This window comes from Dendrobates tinctorius, unplaced genomic scaffold (assembly GCF_039654945.1).
Source record: "Dendrobates tinctorius isolate UK_male_01 unplaced genomic scaffold, ASM3965494v1 ptg000059l, whole genome shotgun sequence".
Lineage (NCBI taxonomy): Eukaryota > Metazoa > Chordata > Amphibia > Anura > Dendrobatidae > Dendrobates > Dendrobates tinctorius.
Window position 1 is genome coordinate 24,273,122 of NW_027361727.1, and position 15,668 is coordinate 24,288,789.

The window sequence follows — 15,668 nt, forward strand, 5'->3', positions numbered from 1 at the left end:
TTTCATAAACTTCTTACTCTAATAAGGAGGCTTTTTTTTCTCTTCTGGGTGTCCAGTATTTCTCTCCATCCTTTATAAATTGTCGCGTTCGTCTTCTTTGTCATTTCTTCTCAAGGGTTTCACATTTTGGAGAAGTGTTCAGTAAAGCAAAAAAATAATGATAGAAATTCAGCTCCGAGTTAAATTCACAAACATTCGAGATGTGATTTGAAAGTGACAATCCGTTAATGGCGCATAGTCATCCAGCGACGCCCGGCCGAGCATTATTCTGAAAAGACTCTGTGTATTTGAAGGTCATTCTATCAGAAATCTCTAGTGGCCTTTATAGAAGTGCACGCTCTTGATATGTGCTTCTTTGATGATTGTAAAGAAAAATCTGTGCATGGCCAAAGGTGCAGAAAAACCTGTGCGCTTTTTGTATTGCGGGGTATTAATCTCGCCTCCAAAATCAATCTATTGGATTGGTGTGTATCCTGAATTCCAAATGAAGACACATATGGAAATTACGACTCCGGTGTGGAGCGGAGGGTGGAAGAGAATCTGTAACGGGAGGTAAATTGTCCCTAAATCGTAATGTTTTCCCGTTATGGTTTACAAGGGAAGATTCCTGCCCTAAATGAGCAAAGGTCAATCATAGACGAAACTGATAGGCGCCGATTATGGCTTTCTTATTGCTTAGAGTCCGATAGCTTTGGCCACCAGCGATCCCAACAATTGGGGTGTTGCTTGATCATGTGCGCCACTTCAGTGGAGCATCGAAGATTAGCCGAGCAATTTTTGGCGCTTCCATTAACAATGAATGGAGCCACAGTGCGCATGATTGATTACCACTCCAATCGGAGCTTCATATGTCGAAATTGCAAGAATCCATGATGGATTGGATGGACTGTCAATGATTGACCGTCAATAGGGGATAACTACCTCTTCCGACAAGCCTACAACTAGCAGTAACCACCGATCCACCAAACCGCTGCACGACCAGCTCTACCCTCGCCTACTGTATCCTCACCCATCCCTTGTAGACTGTGAGCCCTTGCGGGCAGGGTCCTCTCTCCTCCTGGACCAGTCATGACTTGTATTGTTTAAGATTACTGTACTTGTATGTATTATGTATACCCCTCCTCACATGTAAAGCGCCATGGAATAAATGGCGCTATAACAATAAATAATAATAATAACTTACAAACTTGAGAATACTCCTATTAAGTTATTGAATTGGATTAGTTAGTTAGCATCAAAATATGCAAGTTTGCAATTGATTTGCTTTTTCTATCTATTGTCCTTATACCGCAATGAGATTTTTTATTTTTCATAATGTATAGTTCGTTTCCTTGGAGCTCAGCCACTACTGCCTGCTTAGACCCTGACTGAGAGTGTGCCGTAGCTACATTTCAGGAGAGAGGTTACCTGCTAACATACCAGCCACCTCTCTCCAGCTCATTGGTTTCTACGCAACACAAATCTGCTCACGTCTCTCTCAGCTCCTGACAAGCTGCTGTTATATATCTTGCAAAATCATCGGCCACCACTATCTGCAGTATTCAGAGCTAGTCTCCTAATCTTAGCTCTGGCTTCCCTGAGTTGTGTGCTTGTCCATTGTACAGGTAATAACTTTTAATAAAGGAAATACCTCTTTGAAGGGGCTGTGCAGGAGACACGTATAAAATTTGCAAGATACAGTAATATAACATTGAAAGATATCTTTGGAATGGTAACAATATGAAGTTAATTCACTGTTAGGATTCTAATGTTTTTTGCAGAAAGAATATAAGTAGATTTTGGAACACATAAATATGGCAACTACTCGTTGTAGCAAAGCTGAGTTTATGTATTCTCTTATTCCTGCATGTATCATATTGTGTTATGTGAATTATTATAGTTCACACCAATGGCAGTTCATTGATAAAGTTAGTTCTACTTCATAGATCTTTTCGAAAAGGTAAACTATCAGATCACTGTGGGATCAAATCACACCTGCCTTTTTAAGTCAACGGAGAAAGGAGGAGAGGAATGAAGGGGGAGCAGATTGAAAGAGAGGCAGAGACACACACAGACCTGTGGAGCTGTTAATTCTAGTAACTGTTTATCTCACCCCAGTTCTGGATTCACAGCTACACTGCTCAGCACTACTGTATAATGTTCTTCATACTGCTGCTGCTGCTTCTGATTATATACAAAAGGAAAGGTGGACTCCCTCATGTCTGAATGCTCTGGGTATGGGAGTCATCATTGCAGCTGGTGCCCACCCACTAGCTCAGAGACAATTGAAAATTAGAGAGAAAGTTTGCAGTATGAAAATGCAGTATGCACGTCATATAAATGCCAAAAACCAAGTTATTCTATGTGTACGCACAGCTGAATATTTTGAAGAGTCAATTGTATGCTTTGAATCACAGGTTTTATAAAATTACTGGCACTACACGCTATGGTGATAAGTAGTGATGATCAAGCACTGAAATGCTTGAATGCTCATTACTCGAATTGAACACGGGCTCAACTTGAGTAGCTCACCCGAGGATTGAAGTTCCTGCTCTCAAGCTCATATGGAAATAGAGGGGAGGGACAATAGGTTGGAAATGCTTGTCATGTATGGTCCAGCCATCATTATAATAAATATGGGTTATGATATTAAGCTTCTCGAGCCTGTCATTAGCCGGTATTTGTCTAAGTACAGTTACCAAGTGATATTGTATGCATGGATGATGTGGCGACAGATGAATAAGATCTTAGGAAAATTTAGAAGTGTGAACAGGAGATAGATTAGTGAGTTGTGATGAAAGGCCTGTATAAAGAGATGTATTTTTAAAGCACACTTGACAATGTCGGGACTAGGTATTAGATCATCTGGGGTAGCACATTTCAGAAAACTTGCACAGCACGAGAGAAGTCTTGAAGACAAAAGTGGGATGTTCAGATTATGGATGATGTTAATCTTAGATCAGTTGCAGAATGGAGAGCACGAGTGGGATGATAGAAATGAGGGAGAAGATGTAGGGTGGTGCAGAACTGTGGAGAGCTTTGTGCGTGAGAGAGATATGTTTGATTTGTATTCTGTAGTGGATGGACAATCAGTGTAATGACTGGCACAAGGTGGAGACATTAGTGTAGCAGCTGGACAGAAATACTGTTACACCCAACTGTGGAGCATGTGGATTTGTGGACTCACTGTGCTACAGGACGGGGCCTACCTAGGAAAAGGCTTAGCTAATTGTCTACCAGATGTTCACTGGAGCTCCTGATGGTGAAGCCAGACTGGGCTGCAAGTAGCTGCAAGGTATCACTTCAAGGCAGTAATGCAGCTGCTAACCCCAGGGGTCAGGTTTGCTGACACGGACTTGGGTTATGTTCAGACACACCAGTCTAGGACACTGGGTCAGGGAATGGCAGCACACAGACCGGGGCACAATATTTAGGCGCCTACTGCTCTTGGACCAGGGGACTTTGTGGACAGGACTGGGCACACCAGGACCAGGGGGCATTGGTAACAGGACTGGTCACACTGAGACCATGGGAAAACGTTCAGACACTGGCCATACCAGGACCAATGTGTAGGAGGCACTGGCCGCATCGGGACCAGAGGACAATGTTCAGGCACTGGCGACCTCACAACCTCACTGGTAGAACTCCAACTACCTAATGACTCAACTCGATGCTTGTCACCTCCCTTAGGGAGAGGGAGTTTTTTATTATACAGGATCAATCTCAGCAGTTGGCTGGGAGCCATTTTGCAGGTGTACTAAGTGTGCTAAATGCTTCTCAGCAACAAGCTGAGGGCATTTATTATATGCACAAGCTGCCTCTTTAAAAGCAGGGGAGCGTGCGGACAAGGCGCGTCACAGGGAACTGCAGAGCGCACATCAGAAAGAGGCAGGAGCACGCCGGGGAACCACACCATGGGGCCTGGGTAGTAAGTAAGCCGGCATCCTTGCATGGAAAGAGAAGGGGACACCATGCAGGGGCGCCGGCCATTGAGCTACAAATACAATCGATTTAGGATTGGAGAGGAGAAACTTTAGTAACAGGGAGACCGATCAGTAGAGTTCCAGTAGTCCAGACGAGAATGAATAAGAGTGACAGTAAGAGGTTTTTTTTGCAGTTTTAAAGGTAAGAAAAGGTCGGATTCTGAAGATTTATTTAAGATGCAGGTGACATGTAAGAGAGAAGGTTGGTAAAGAAAGGCGTTTGGAAGCAGCACGTTCTCTGCGTTAGTTGGAGTCCCATCCTCTGTACCCCAACACAGGGTATTGTACGGCGCCTATTAGAATATGAGCATCCCATAGATTGATGGCAGCATGCCTTCTATGATGTAAAGTAACACTCCAGGACGTCTGTAAGCTTTGAGCAGGTTGGAGAATAATCATTACCCTCATACACATTTCTGTTCTCACTAAAGTATAATGTGATTCATGTATAATTCTTTCATGAAGCCGGGGAGGAAAGGCACAATTAAGATTTTTCTCAGTGAGTTTTTAATATCAGATATTTCATGAGGGTGCATAAATCACAAAGCATTCTCACAGTGCCATATTGAACCTTTATGTTTGCATTCATTTCCAACCATAATATCTGCATTTTATGTATTCAGTTTTGCCAAGTTGTTTTATTTGCTTTGAGAAAAGTGGATCTTTTAATGTAAGTTTTTAGACGCGGTCTCTTTCTCTTCCTGCCACCAGTGTCTCGAGAGAGCGTCTGTCTGATGTTCTAGAACTCTGAGGCAGCTTGAAAGGATTCAGACAGGAAAGGTCTCCCCGGGAGAGCGAGCTCAGGTTTCTTACTCCAACGATACATCACTTTACAGTTGACTCCAACAGGAATTAACACTTTGCCTAAGAAAAAGTGCAAAACAATTCAGAGTCGGTACACAGGTACTAAAGTTTACGTTCTAAGCATTACAGAAACAAGACAGACCCGTTTCAAGGTCTGGAGTTGATTGACGCGTTGCCTACAAACAATTGATCGGCAGGGTGCGGAGTTCAACCCTCCACCCATCTACTGTTGGGTGGCTTATCCTAAAAATAGGTTATCAATATTCAGACCTTGTAGGTCCTTTTACTTAAGGAAAGTTGAAAAAGTGTCTTCAATCTCGAAGAGCCATAAACCAGCTCATTGGTGGAAGGGCCAAGAGTCAGATGGCCACCCATCTGAGATTTTCGGCTTTCCACATTGTGAATTCAACCGCGAGTAAAAAAAAAATCAACCTATGCATGATAGTCAATGGCCTCTTGATTTTGTCTCATAGTTCCAAAGCCATTGGTCACTGCACGTAAGTAGAGTTTGGGATACGTAGCAAACCACAGCATGTGACCACAGACAATGCATATAGACAATATGTGGTTACGTGATACTGATTCTTTCCCATCCCATGCCAAAGATGGATGTCATGACTGACCAGCGGTTTACCATTTTATTATAATTATTATTATTTATTGTTATAGCGCCATTTATTCCATGGCGCTTTACATGTGAGGAGGGGTATACATAGTAAAAACAAGTACAATAATGTTAAACAATACAAGACATAACTGGTACAGGAGGAGAGAGGACCCTGCCCGCGAAGGCTCACAATCTACAAGGGATGGGTGAGGATACAGTAGGCGAGGGTAGAGCTGGTCGTGCAGCGGTTTGGTCGATCGGTGGTTACTGCAGGTTATAGGCTTGTCAGAAGAGGTCGGTCTTCAGGCTCTTTTTGAAGGTTTCGATGGTAGGTGAGAGTCTGATATGTTGTGGTAGAGAGTTCCAGAGTAGGGGTGATGCGCGAGAGAAATCTTGTATGCGATTGTGGGAAGAGGAGATAAGAGGGGCGTAGAGAAGGAGATCTTGTGAGGATCAGAGGTTGCGTGCAGGAAAGTACCGGGAGACGAGGTCACAGATGTATGGAGGAGACAGGTTGTGGATGGCTTTGCATGTCATGGTTAGGGTTTTGTATTGGAGTCTCTGGGCAATGGGGAGCCAGTGCAGGGATTGACAGAGGGGAAAAGCTGGGGAATAGCGGGGGGACAGGTGACATGCATGACATGCATTTTGACTTCTTCAGTATGATAACAAAAAAGTGTCACAGAACTGTATAAAGAATAGAACCCTTGTAACAGTGATTGCTGATGACTGAGACTTATGGCATGTTTGCCATCACCATTGAGCCTTCTTGAGACTTTTCGAGGGTCCCCAAGGCTGTCCTTAGTAATTGCATATTAGAAAACACTTGTAGTATGGTATACCATGATAGGTAATATTAGGCACATGGACTACATGCTGGTATATATATATTTTTTCTACCATAGACAACCATATAAATTGGACCAAAATTGGAACAAAGTGCATGGACTGGCCGGTGGCTCTCCTGACCCAAACATGAAAGCTTCATTTATTTTAATACATCTGTCACGTTTGGGTGGGGATCGCCACTAGCCAGTCCGTGCAATACCTCCCGATCTCTTTCCAATTTATATGGCCGTCTGACGGTGCCCCGAAAACCTACAATTTAAAAAAAACTAATCATAATATTTAATTAATGTAACATAAATAGTAAAAAACAGAATTGATAAAAACAAATAAAAAAAAAATATTTCTTAAAAATCAGAACTTAAACTGATCTTTAAAGGATAAAGAAAGCTTTATAAAAAAATAGCTTTTTTGTTATTTTTTTTTTTTTTTAAATTATAAATAAATTATTTAATATCGACAAGGTGGAGAGTTTGTGGTTTCCTGCTGTAGGTTAATTAATGCTGACATCAAGGTCCAGCGCTGGCAGCCGAATGAAGCTGTGAGTGAGAAATGGTGACAGATCTAAGTCAAGGAGCTTTGAGGACTTGGCTAGGGTCAGGACTGAATAACTTGAAGAGGATGATTTTTTTTTTTTATTCTGAAGCTTTGCCTATATATTTTTGTTAAAAACGCTTATACTATATTTTTCTCATTTCTTTTTTATTTTTAAATCTCTTAAGTATCGGGTGTTTGTTCGTTTCTGCTCTTTTGTATTTTTATCCACCAATGACGCCATTTTATTTAATATTCAATGTAGTGGAAATTGGAAATTCCAAGTGCGGTGAAATTGTGAAAATAATGGATTTTTTTTTTCTCTTTTTGTGTTTTGTGTTTGTAGTCATAATAAGTGTCTAAAGCACATAATAAATTCAGCGTAAGTCACGTTAGTCAGTTTTTTCAACCAAATTAAACGATAATTCTATTGCATTTAGCCTGATAATTATGCGCTAAGCATGACTACTTTACCACTGGCTTAATATAAACAGCACTCCATGTGGCAAGGAATGGTATTGCATGTGCATTTAGGAAAAGTTTCATATCTAAATGATTGTTACGAAAATCTATATATTGTCAAGTGAAATGTGTGGGAGAGACCTCCGCTTTAATAATTAATTTCTAAAGTAAAAGGAAATATTTCAAAATATAGTCTATTCTCACCGAATGATTATTTGCCTTTCAGACCAGTTGATACATTAACTATTGGAATGTATGGAAGACTAACATGGATATCAATCAAATGGATGGACTATGGGATCAAGTGGCCACCAAAGGAACGCTCCAGTGCGGTTTCAGGTAAAGGTAAGGACGAGCTCCATTATTAGTTCATTAGCAATGATAGATTTTATGTGACTCACGGTAGTCAAGTTTTTCTTTTATTTTTTTTTAGATTTTATTGAGTATATATGTTGTATTAAAAAGTATTAAAAGTTTTTTTTTTGTCAGTGGTGATCTAAACTATTATGCGTCACAGCAAGATCCGAGGATGGGTGACCAATAGGTGACTTAGGGCCACAAGTCAGAGTCATCTCAAGAAAAATGCATAATTCTAGAAAAAAAACCTTGTATATGAGATAAACTCTGCTTTAGGGCATTGTGGTAATCTGGCTCAAGTTTGTTTTAACAATGGGGTTTGCTATGTGTCCTATGACTTTTATTGCCCAAGTTCCCAGACCAATCTCAATATACCCCTTTTGCTATCAAATTAGAAAAAAAAAGGGGTCTGATTCTGCACTTTTCTGGAAGGACCAGCAGGTAAAGAAGCTGAGCTTCCATACTGGACCCAGCTATTGAAAAAGAACATTTTTCATACCACTTTGATTTGAAGTGTGACTATTCAATGGATTTTAGTCATGTGGGCGGGCAGTGGCTGTAAGCACTTTAATTGACAGCTCAGCCTGCAGCTCTGGTAGGCCGGTAGTAAAAAACTCATTTATTTAACAAAGCAATTACAGACCTTTCATGTTTTTTTCCAATTAAAAAGAAATCACCAAAGATTATCCATCTTAGTCATTTGTGTGCAGGCAAGTAATTTTGTGCAGAACACTGACTTAACCTGATAGTGTCACTGTCAGAGGTAACATCATCGTGCTTTGACTGAGACAAGTGATATGTCATATATTCCAAAACACCTACTTCTTCTCCGCTAACCTGCTTGCCGACAGCATAGAAGGCCAACTCTGACCAGTTCTATCAATAGTACTATGGACTGGACGACTGATGCAAGTGTGGGTAGTACTTCTGTTGCTTCTAGCATCTTCCATATACTTAGCCGTATTAGTCTTTTTTCTCTTTCACACCACACTGTCTATTGCCATTACCACTTTTTCTTTTACCATACATTTTGTGCAACACTACATTCAAAATTTGACAATCTTATTAATTCCAATTAGTCAACTCTCACCAAAAAGGATGCAACAAGAAATAATAGGGAGGTACATGTACAGGAAGCAAAATGTGGCAGCAGGCCGCAGTGTGAGTGTGGCATTAACAATTGTCTGACTTACACTGATTTCATTTTTTTGTAAAAATTATTTTTCTGTCTTGCTTCTGCTTTCTAGTGCATTAAGAATGAAGAAAAATAAGTGTATAATTGCAACTCAAATACAGTGGGACAGATATCAGCTCCACCATATTACTGATCAATCACATTGAGTCTGGCACTGCCGCTGACACTTTTCCTATATCTGTCTCACCTATCATTTGAATTTCTGTATTATTCACAGACCACTGCACTTATCTTCACTGCTGCAGTTGTTCAACACAATACTATCTTGAGTATTTGGCCAATGTTTTATGGCTTTCTCTTCCTATCCCTATTTCTAAGTTGTGAGCTCTAACAAACTCTCTAACAAACTCTCATTATCTTAAATCACCCTGAAATGGATACAACATTCTCTGCCTCAGCTTTTATACTGGCAATGATAATCTTTCCTGATTGGCTGCTTCACACTACGTGAAGTGATATGAGGAAGCCTGCACAGTCACATCTTAGATCATTTAAGCCATCTGTGAATGTGCCCTCCCTTAATTTTCCTATTGACTCCACATATTCTAATTACCATGTATGAAAAAATGATACTTTGTCAGGAGAGGTTTATATGTCTGTATGTCGCCACCCTGTGGATACAATGTGAATGGCAGCCTATTAAGTGTTTTGCTAGCATTTTGAATCTATTATTATGATATGGTGAAAAACAAAATTGGCAGGAAAGTACAGGTGGACACATAACAAATAAACCATGTATCTTGCTCATGACTATGCTTCACGCTCAGCAGTGCAACCATGTGCAGAAAAAAAAAATCTAATGGTTTTAATGACTGCTCTTTAACTTTAATAAAGAAACATTGGGGGATAGAAACGTATACAATACTATGTGTATATTCTGATGACGAAAAGTTCTCTAAGAGGCTTCGGAGATTTGCATATAGCACTCTGAAAGCAATGGTGAACCTTTGCGAGAACAGTAGATGAGCCCTTTGCAGCCCAATAGGTCATCATAATGCACAATTCTGGAGGTCAAAATGTGCCTCCCCTTACTTCTTAATAATAATCTTTATTTTTATATAGCGAAAACATACTCCGCAGCGCTTTACAGTTTGCACACATTATCATCACTGTCCCCGATGGGGCTCACAATCTAGATTCCCTATCAGTATGTCTTTGGAATGTGGGAGGAAACCGGAGGACCCGGAGGAAACCCACGCAAACACGGGGAGAACATACAAACTCCTTGCAGATGTTGTCCTTGGTGGGATTTAATCCCAGGACCCCAGCGCTGCAAGGCTGCAGTGCTACCCACTGAGCCACTGTGCCGCCCAATATGTGACGAACAGCCCACCGCTGTTCGCCCAATACCGCGACTAACGGGGGTCCCGCTGCCACCAAAACGCGACGGACAGCGGACCCTGTGTCACCACTATGTCACAATCCCACCACTGACACGGGTGTATCAGCGGACGGAGGGACGCGACACACTGCCAGCACACGGCTGTCACAGGCGCAGTGGGGGCTTATCTTAGTTATCCCACCACTGGCACCATGTGACAAAAATATCCAGCAAGCTAATCTCGCTCTACAGTTTGACGCAGGGGGGTATTTTGGGTGCCCCACCAATGCTATCAATCTTCTAAGTACTGCAGGGATTTATGTACATCCCACTCTCTCAGTTCCACTTTGGAACTCGCAGCTCTCCGGCGCCCCCCTTACCCTCAGGTCAGTCAGGGAACTGCACCTAGGATAATTAGTCGCCGGACGGGCTGCCTGTTGTGAGCCGGCGATTAGGCTTCTGCCGTAAGGGAATTATCAATGCTGTGGCCGCAGCCCCTCATTCAGCAATATAAGACCCTTCTGGACTGCCAGCAAGCCGCAATCACCGTACACAACACGCTGCCACCATCTTGCTTACTTCTTGCGCAAATCATATGTCCACCCATGTTTAAAAGGAGTTGTCCAGTGAAAACCAGTTATCACCTATCCAATTCATTGTTGGGGGTCTGAGCGCTGCAACCTGCACCAATTGGCAGAAAGGGGAATTTTTTTGTCCCTGACGGTAAAAAATGGTCCAGAACCTCAAATCAGGTTGGAATCACTAAAATTCTCCCAAAAAATTGGTTTATTTTTTGTACTTTCATGTATATTAGCGGTTAATGGAAGTAGCATGACTGTAATGTAACAATGGAAGGGCATTGTTAGCGAGCGCTCTGGATGGATGTGCTCTCTCTTCGTTTTATAGCCAGAACATATTTCGGCGTTGTAGGCACGGCCCGTGATTTATTTTCAGGGCGTGTCGATTTGGCTGTTCAGCAGATGCTCTGGGTATACCGCTTGGATCCAGAATCCTGTGGCAGATTGAGCTGCCCAGAAAAGTACTGAATGAATCCAGGAGACACATGCTGCGTTTGACAGCTCCGCGTATCCTGCATTTTTACTGCCAATTGTCTCCTAAACAAAAGCAAAACTCGCTTTCACTCGGCCGCTTTGTAATGCCGTAAATTAACCCAAAGCTTTTTTTTTTTTTTTTTTTCTTTTGATAATTCTGAAAGGGGAAGCGAAAAAATGTTACATTGTTACGTGTAGGCGAAAAATATAATAATTTACCGGTATGTTTAAAAGTATGAAAGCGAATATTAGATTTTCTCTGTCAATCTGAGATTGTACAAAAATAAAAAACATTAACTATAATGGCATGTTTACAGATAGAGGATACGCCACGGGTATAGGCTGCGTCTTTTTCTGACATTTCTGCGCATTTTCACTTCCAGAAACGGAGACAAAATTGCTCACAAGAAACCTCCTGCTCATTTCCATGGAAAAAGAAAAAAGTGCTCGTTGTTAATAAGTTCAATTTTAGGCTTTTAGTTGCAAGGGTGGAAGAAAAGTAAGTGCATGTCCCGAAAAACTCAAAATACTAATGTAATAACGTGCAGGAGAGGTAGGTGTCACCACGGAGCAGGCAGACCAACAGTGAAAGGGGAGGTTTATTTACAGGGGATTATACTGGTAAAACAGACAGTATGAAAATGGATATGATATGAACAGATTATATCAACAGCAAAGAGACATATACGGGGTTCAAACAGTAGAAAAGTTATTTTCCTAAGAGACAAACTTATTAGTCCTCAGGGGTCTTGCTTGGAGGGTTCACTCTTGTCCAACGTTGGCACCAAGGCACCAGCGGTGCTTGCTGTCCTCTGTCCCTGGGGTCCTTAATGAAGTCCAGCTGGAGTATGGGGGTTAATGCAGGAGCCAAAGGGGTATGAGGCTGACAATATCCCCCTGTGCTCCAAGTCCTTCTCTCTTATACGACAGTGGTGTTCTCCCACCGAGGTCAGGGGCTCTGCCGTACACAGTATCTCTTTGCAGGTCACTGTCCCATCACTGAACGTCCCTTAGTCACAGGGGAGCGTCTCAGCACATAACCCGGTTTCTCTGCGGGGAAGCGTCTGGTTGAGGTATACAGTCTTTCCGTCAGGCAAAGTCTCATCGAGGAGGGGAGTCAGCAGCCTTCCCGGCAGTGCAGTGACAGGCTTCTCGTACTCACTGCCCACCGCCTGTGTCCGCGGTCTCTCTGACTGCTGTGGCTGCAACCATTTCCTCTCTCCTCTGGTCTCTGTGCTGCTCTGCAGAAAGCGCGTGCAGTTTTTCCGCTCCCAGTCCTGCCCACTTCCTGTACCTGGCTTCAGTCCGGTCCCCTAAAGCGTCCCCCTCGGCTCCTTCGGTGCTTCACCCCCTTGCACTAGATACTGTCGAAAAGTTGTTCAAAACACTTTAGAAAAAAAACTCTGCAAAAACTTTTGAAAAACTTTTTATAGCCACTTCAGGAAACTAATTGCTCCTAAAAAAATCTCATGAGCATTTCCTGGTTCGGTTTCTACCAGATAAATTGTCATTGTTTACAGGCCGAAAAAGCTCAGTGTGAACTTACCCACAGGGTATGTGTCCACGGCGTCTTATAGGAAAAAGCATACCTGCAGTGTTTTTCCTGAAGCTTCTTCTTTGGAAACCACCTGAAAAATGCACTAAAAAAAAATCAAAAGGATTGAACATATACACAGTGTTGTCAAAATGACTTGCCACGTTTATTCTCCGTCTTTTGGCATGTCTGCTAAACGCTTAAGGCTTCCAAAGCCACAAAGTGGTTAAAACAAGCCACCGGATCGTTCTGTAAAAATGTAGACAATTAAAAAGGAAAGTCACAAAGAAGAGAGAACGTCCAACGAGAAACCAAAGACACCTAAGGAAAGACATTGTTTTCCTCAAGTATCTTCTGTTTCAAAAACTCTACGTGTCCGTCGGCATCTATAAAACGTTGTGTGCACGCACCCTAAGTCTACAATCAAAACTCATGCTTTTGCTTTTTGAACTCCTCATGTTTTTTGGAGAGTTCAAAACGCAGCAAAAAAAAAAAATCTCAGTGTGAAAACAGCCCAAGGCTTTGTGCACGCAGAGTTTCTGGGTTGGTCAAAGAGTTTTAGAGTGGAAACTGTCTAGGAAACTGTTTTTGGCATCTTTTAGTCACCAGCGCAGCCATGTGAGCATGCTCGGCACTGTTCAATACTCGGGGTGCTCGTTTGAGTATCTAGCAGTGCCGATTATTGCGTGATGCTCGAGTGCTCAGGTTCCTGTAAGGATCTCATTCGAATCATCTGAGCTCTGAAGGAGAAAGACAATTTTTCCATCCTCCGGAAAAAATGCTTGAGTTTGCCATTTGCTGTTGACATCCTTTCTAGTCGTTACTCGAGCAGAGCACGTTCAAGTGTCCGACTTGCTCGATTCGAGCATTTCAGTGGTCGATCAACGCTACATAGATGTCGTTCTTGCGGCAGTTTGTCAGGTGGTGTTTTCTACTGTATACTATAAAGTATTCAGGGTGGATTCTGAGAGTAAACTACCGGAAAAATAAGCATGTCACTTCTTTTAACTACTTTTAAGAGTAAACACTCTAGAAAATTCCGCAATAAAACTCTGCGTGCGCGTTCCCTTACTGCGATGCAGTAGAGATGTTAACAGAGCCACACACTGCAGACGATGATTTGAGTGTAAATCGACATGTGCTGTAGATCTCAAAGGGGTTTTTCCACTCTATGTGCTGGAGACATGATTGTGTGGTAGTTGCTGATACATACGTATCACAGGTTCTCCTTCACAGACTTCATGTTTTCAAAATGGCTTCTGGTGGACGAGCATGTGACCAGGCCAGCCTATCAGTCTCCTCCAACTGAAAAGCAGCTTTCCCATGAGAGGTGTTTTTCAATTGGAGGAGGTTGATGAACCTGATCTGGTCACATGTTCCTCCGCCAGTAGACATTTTGAGAAAGCAGACAACCCTTCTAAGTCCTCAGCATGTCAATATGGATCAGCCGCCAGGGCAGTGGGGTTACTCGGTACCGGGCCGGTGTCTCAGAGGGACGTGTTACGGCGGCGGTGACCTGGTCCGTGGCCCTGGGCGTCCATGCAAAAGGGGTGAAACGTGGCTGAATAAAGTTTATAAGTGGATGATACGTGACGCCACCTGTGGTGTTCAGCAATGAAGGGGCTAAGCCGACGCTGTAGGCAGATCCTCTGGGACAGATGGTATAAGGCAGCAAGATGTAATAGCTCCCCACAGGTAGAGCTGTGTTCCCAGGGCAGTGAGAATAAGTGTTGAGGAAGAGGGTGCAGTGTTAGGCACAGAGATGTAGCAGTGCTGAAGGGGTTGCAGGAAGAAGGCAATGACACAACAGGGTGCAGTTTCCGTTACCTTTACTTTGCTTTGTAAGTGCAGTCCAGGATCCAGATTACAGATGGAACAGAGGCTGGCCAGCTTGGAAACAACTCAGGAATCTCTCTATGCAGATGGGTTGTGTAGTCTTCTTTCTAGCGCTTATCTGAGGCACTTGCAGTACTGAGTTACACTGAAGCTCCCCTTGCTTGCTCTCTTTAGAATGGCCCTCGTATGGCAGGTAGCCATAGCCTCCTATTTCTGGCTCACATAAGTTGCTGCTGTGCCTCCGAGTCTTATGTGGGAACAGAGCATTTTAAGCATCTCGTTCTTCCGTTTTCTGCTGCAGGACCATCAGCATCCAAACAACCTTGGATACCGGACTCCAAACCATGCGCTTACAGCTAGAAGTGAGCCTGAATTCTGCTCAATCCTCCAGCTCCTCTTCTCCACATCCACACACTTCACCTTCTTCACACAAACTCCACTAACTTCCCCTTCCTGGCCCAAAAGAGCAGCTCCTCCCCCAGTTTGGTTCAGAGCTCCCTCTGCTGGCCTGGAGTGGGAACTGTGCTGTGTGCTGGTTTTACCTGATAGAGAGACCCTTTCATTGCTTCCAAGCAGGACAACACACTCCCTAGGAGGAAGGTAATGCCACTGTGGCGACCGTACACCTGGGGGCGCCACAAATACTTTCTTCTGATTTTGTTGTAAAATTGTCCTCTGCCGTTTACTGAACAACTTGGTTTCTTGCTTATCCTCTTGTTTAACATTGCAAAGTATAGGAGAAGCTTTGTCATTTATGTCTTTCTTTAACCATACCAAGAGAACACTGACCACACCCATGGTGAAAATGGACACATGGATCAAACACTGATGACAATCATGAACGCACAGACAATTCACTGATGAAACACGGACACTGATGACACAAGGACCATTCACTGATGACACACGGACCATTCACTGATGACACACGGACAATTCACTGATGAAACACGGACACTGATGACACACTGACCTTTCACTGATGACACACGGACCATTCACTGATGACACACGGACCATTCACTGATGACACGCGGACAATTCACTGATGATACACGGACACTGATGACACACTGACCTTTCACTGATGATACATGAACCATTCACTAATGACACACGGACACTGATGACACACGGATACTGATGACACACGGACAC

The 15,668-nt window shown here is 42.9% G+C and overlaps 1 protein-coding gene across 7 annotated transcripts in view; it reads left to right on the top strand.

Moving 5' to 3' along the window:
- The window catches only part of LRRC4C (leucine rich repeat containing 4C), a 1,128,588-nt gene that overhangs the window by 504,650 nt on the left and 608,270 nt on the right, over nucleotides 1-15,668 (top strand). For 5 of the 7 annotated variants that reach the window (XM_073578594.1, XM_073578591.1, XM_073578590.1 and 2 more), the window contains one exon: nucleotides 7,442-7,560. The gene's annotated coding sequence lies outside the window, so the exon portion shown is untranslated. The remainder of the gene's footprint in view (nucleotides 1-7,441; nucleotides 7,561-15,668) is intronic. The other 2 variants (XM_073578592.1, XM_073578596.1) reach the window with 1 other exon arrangement.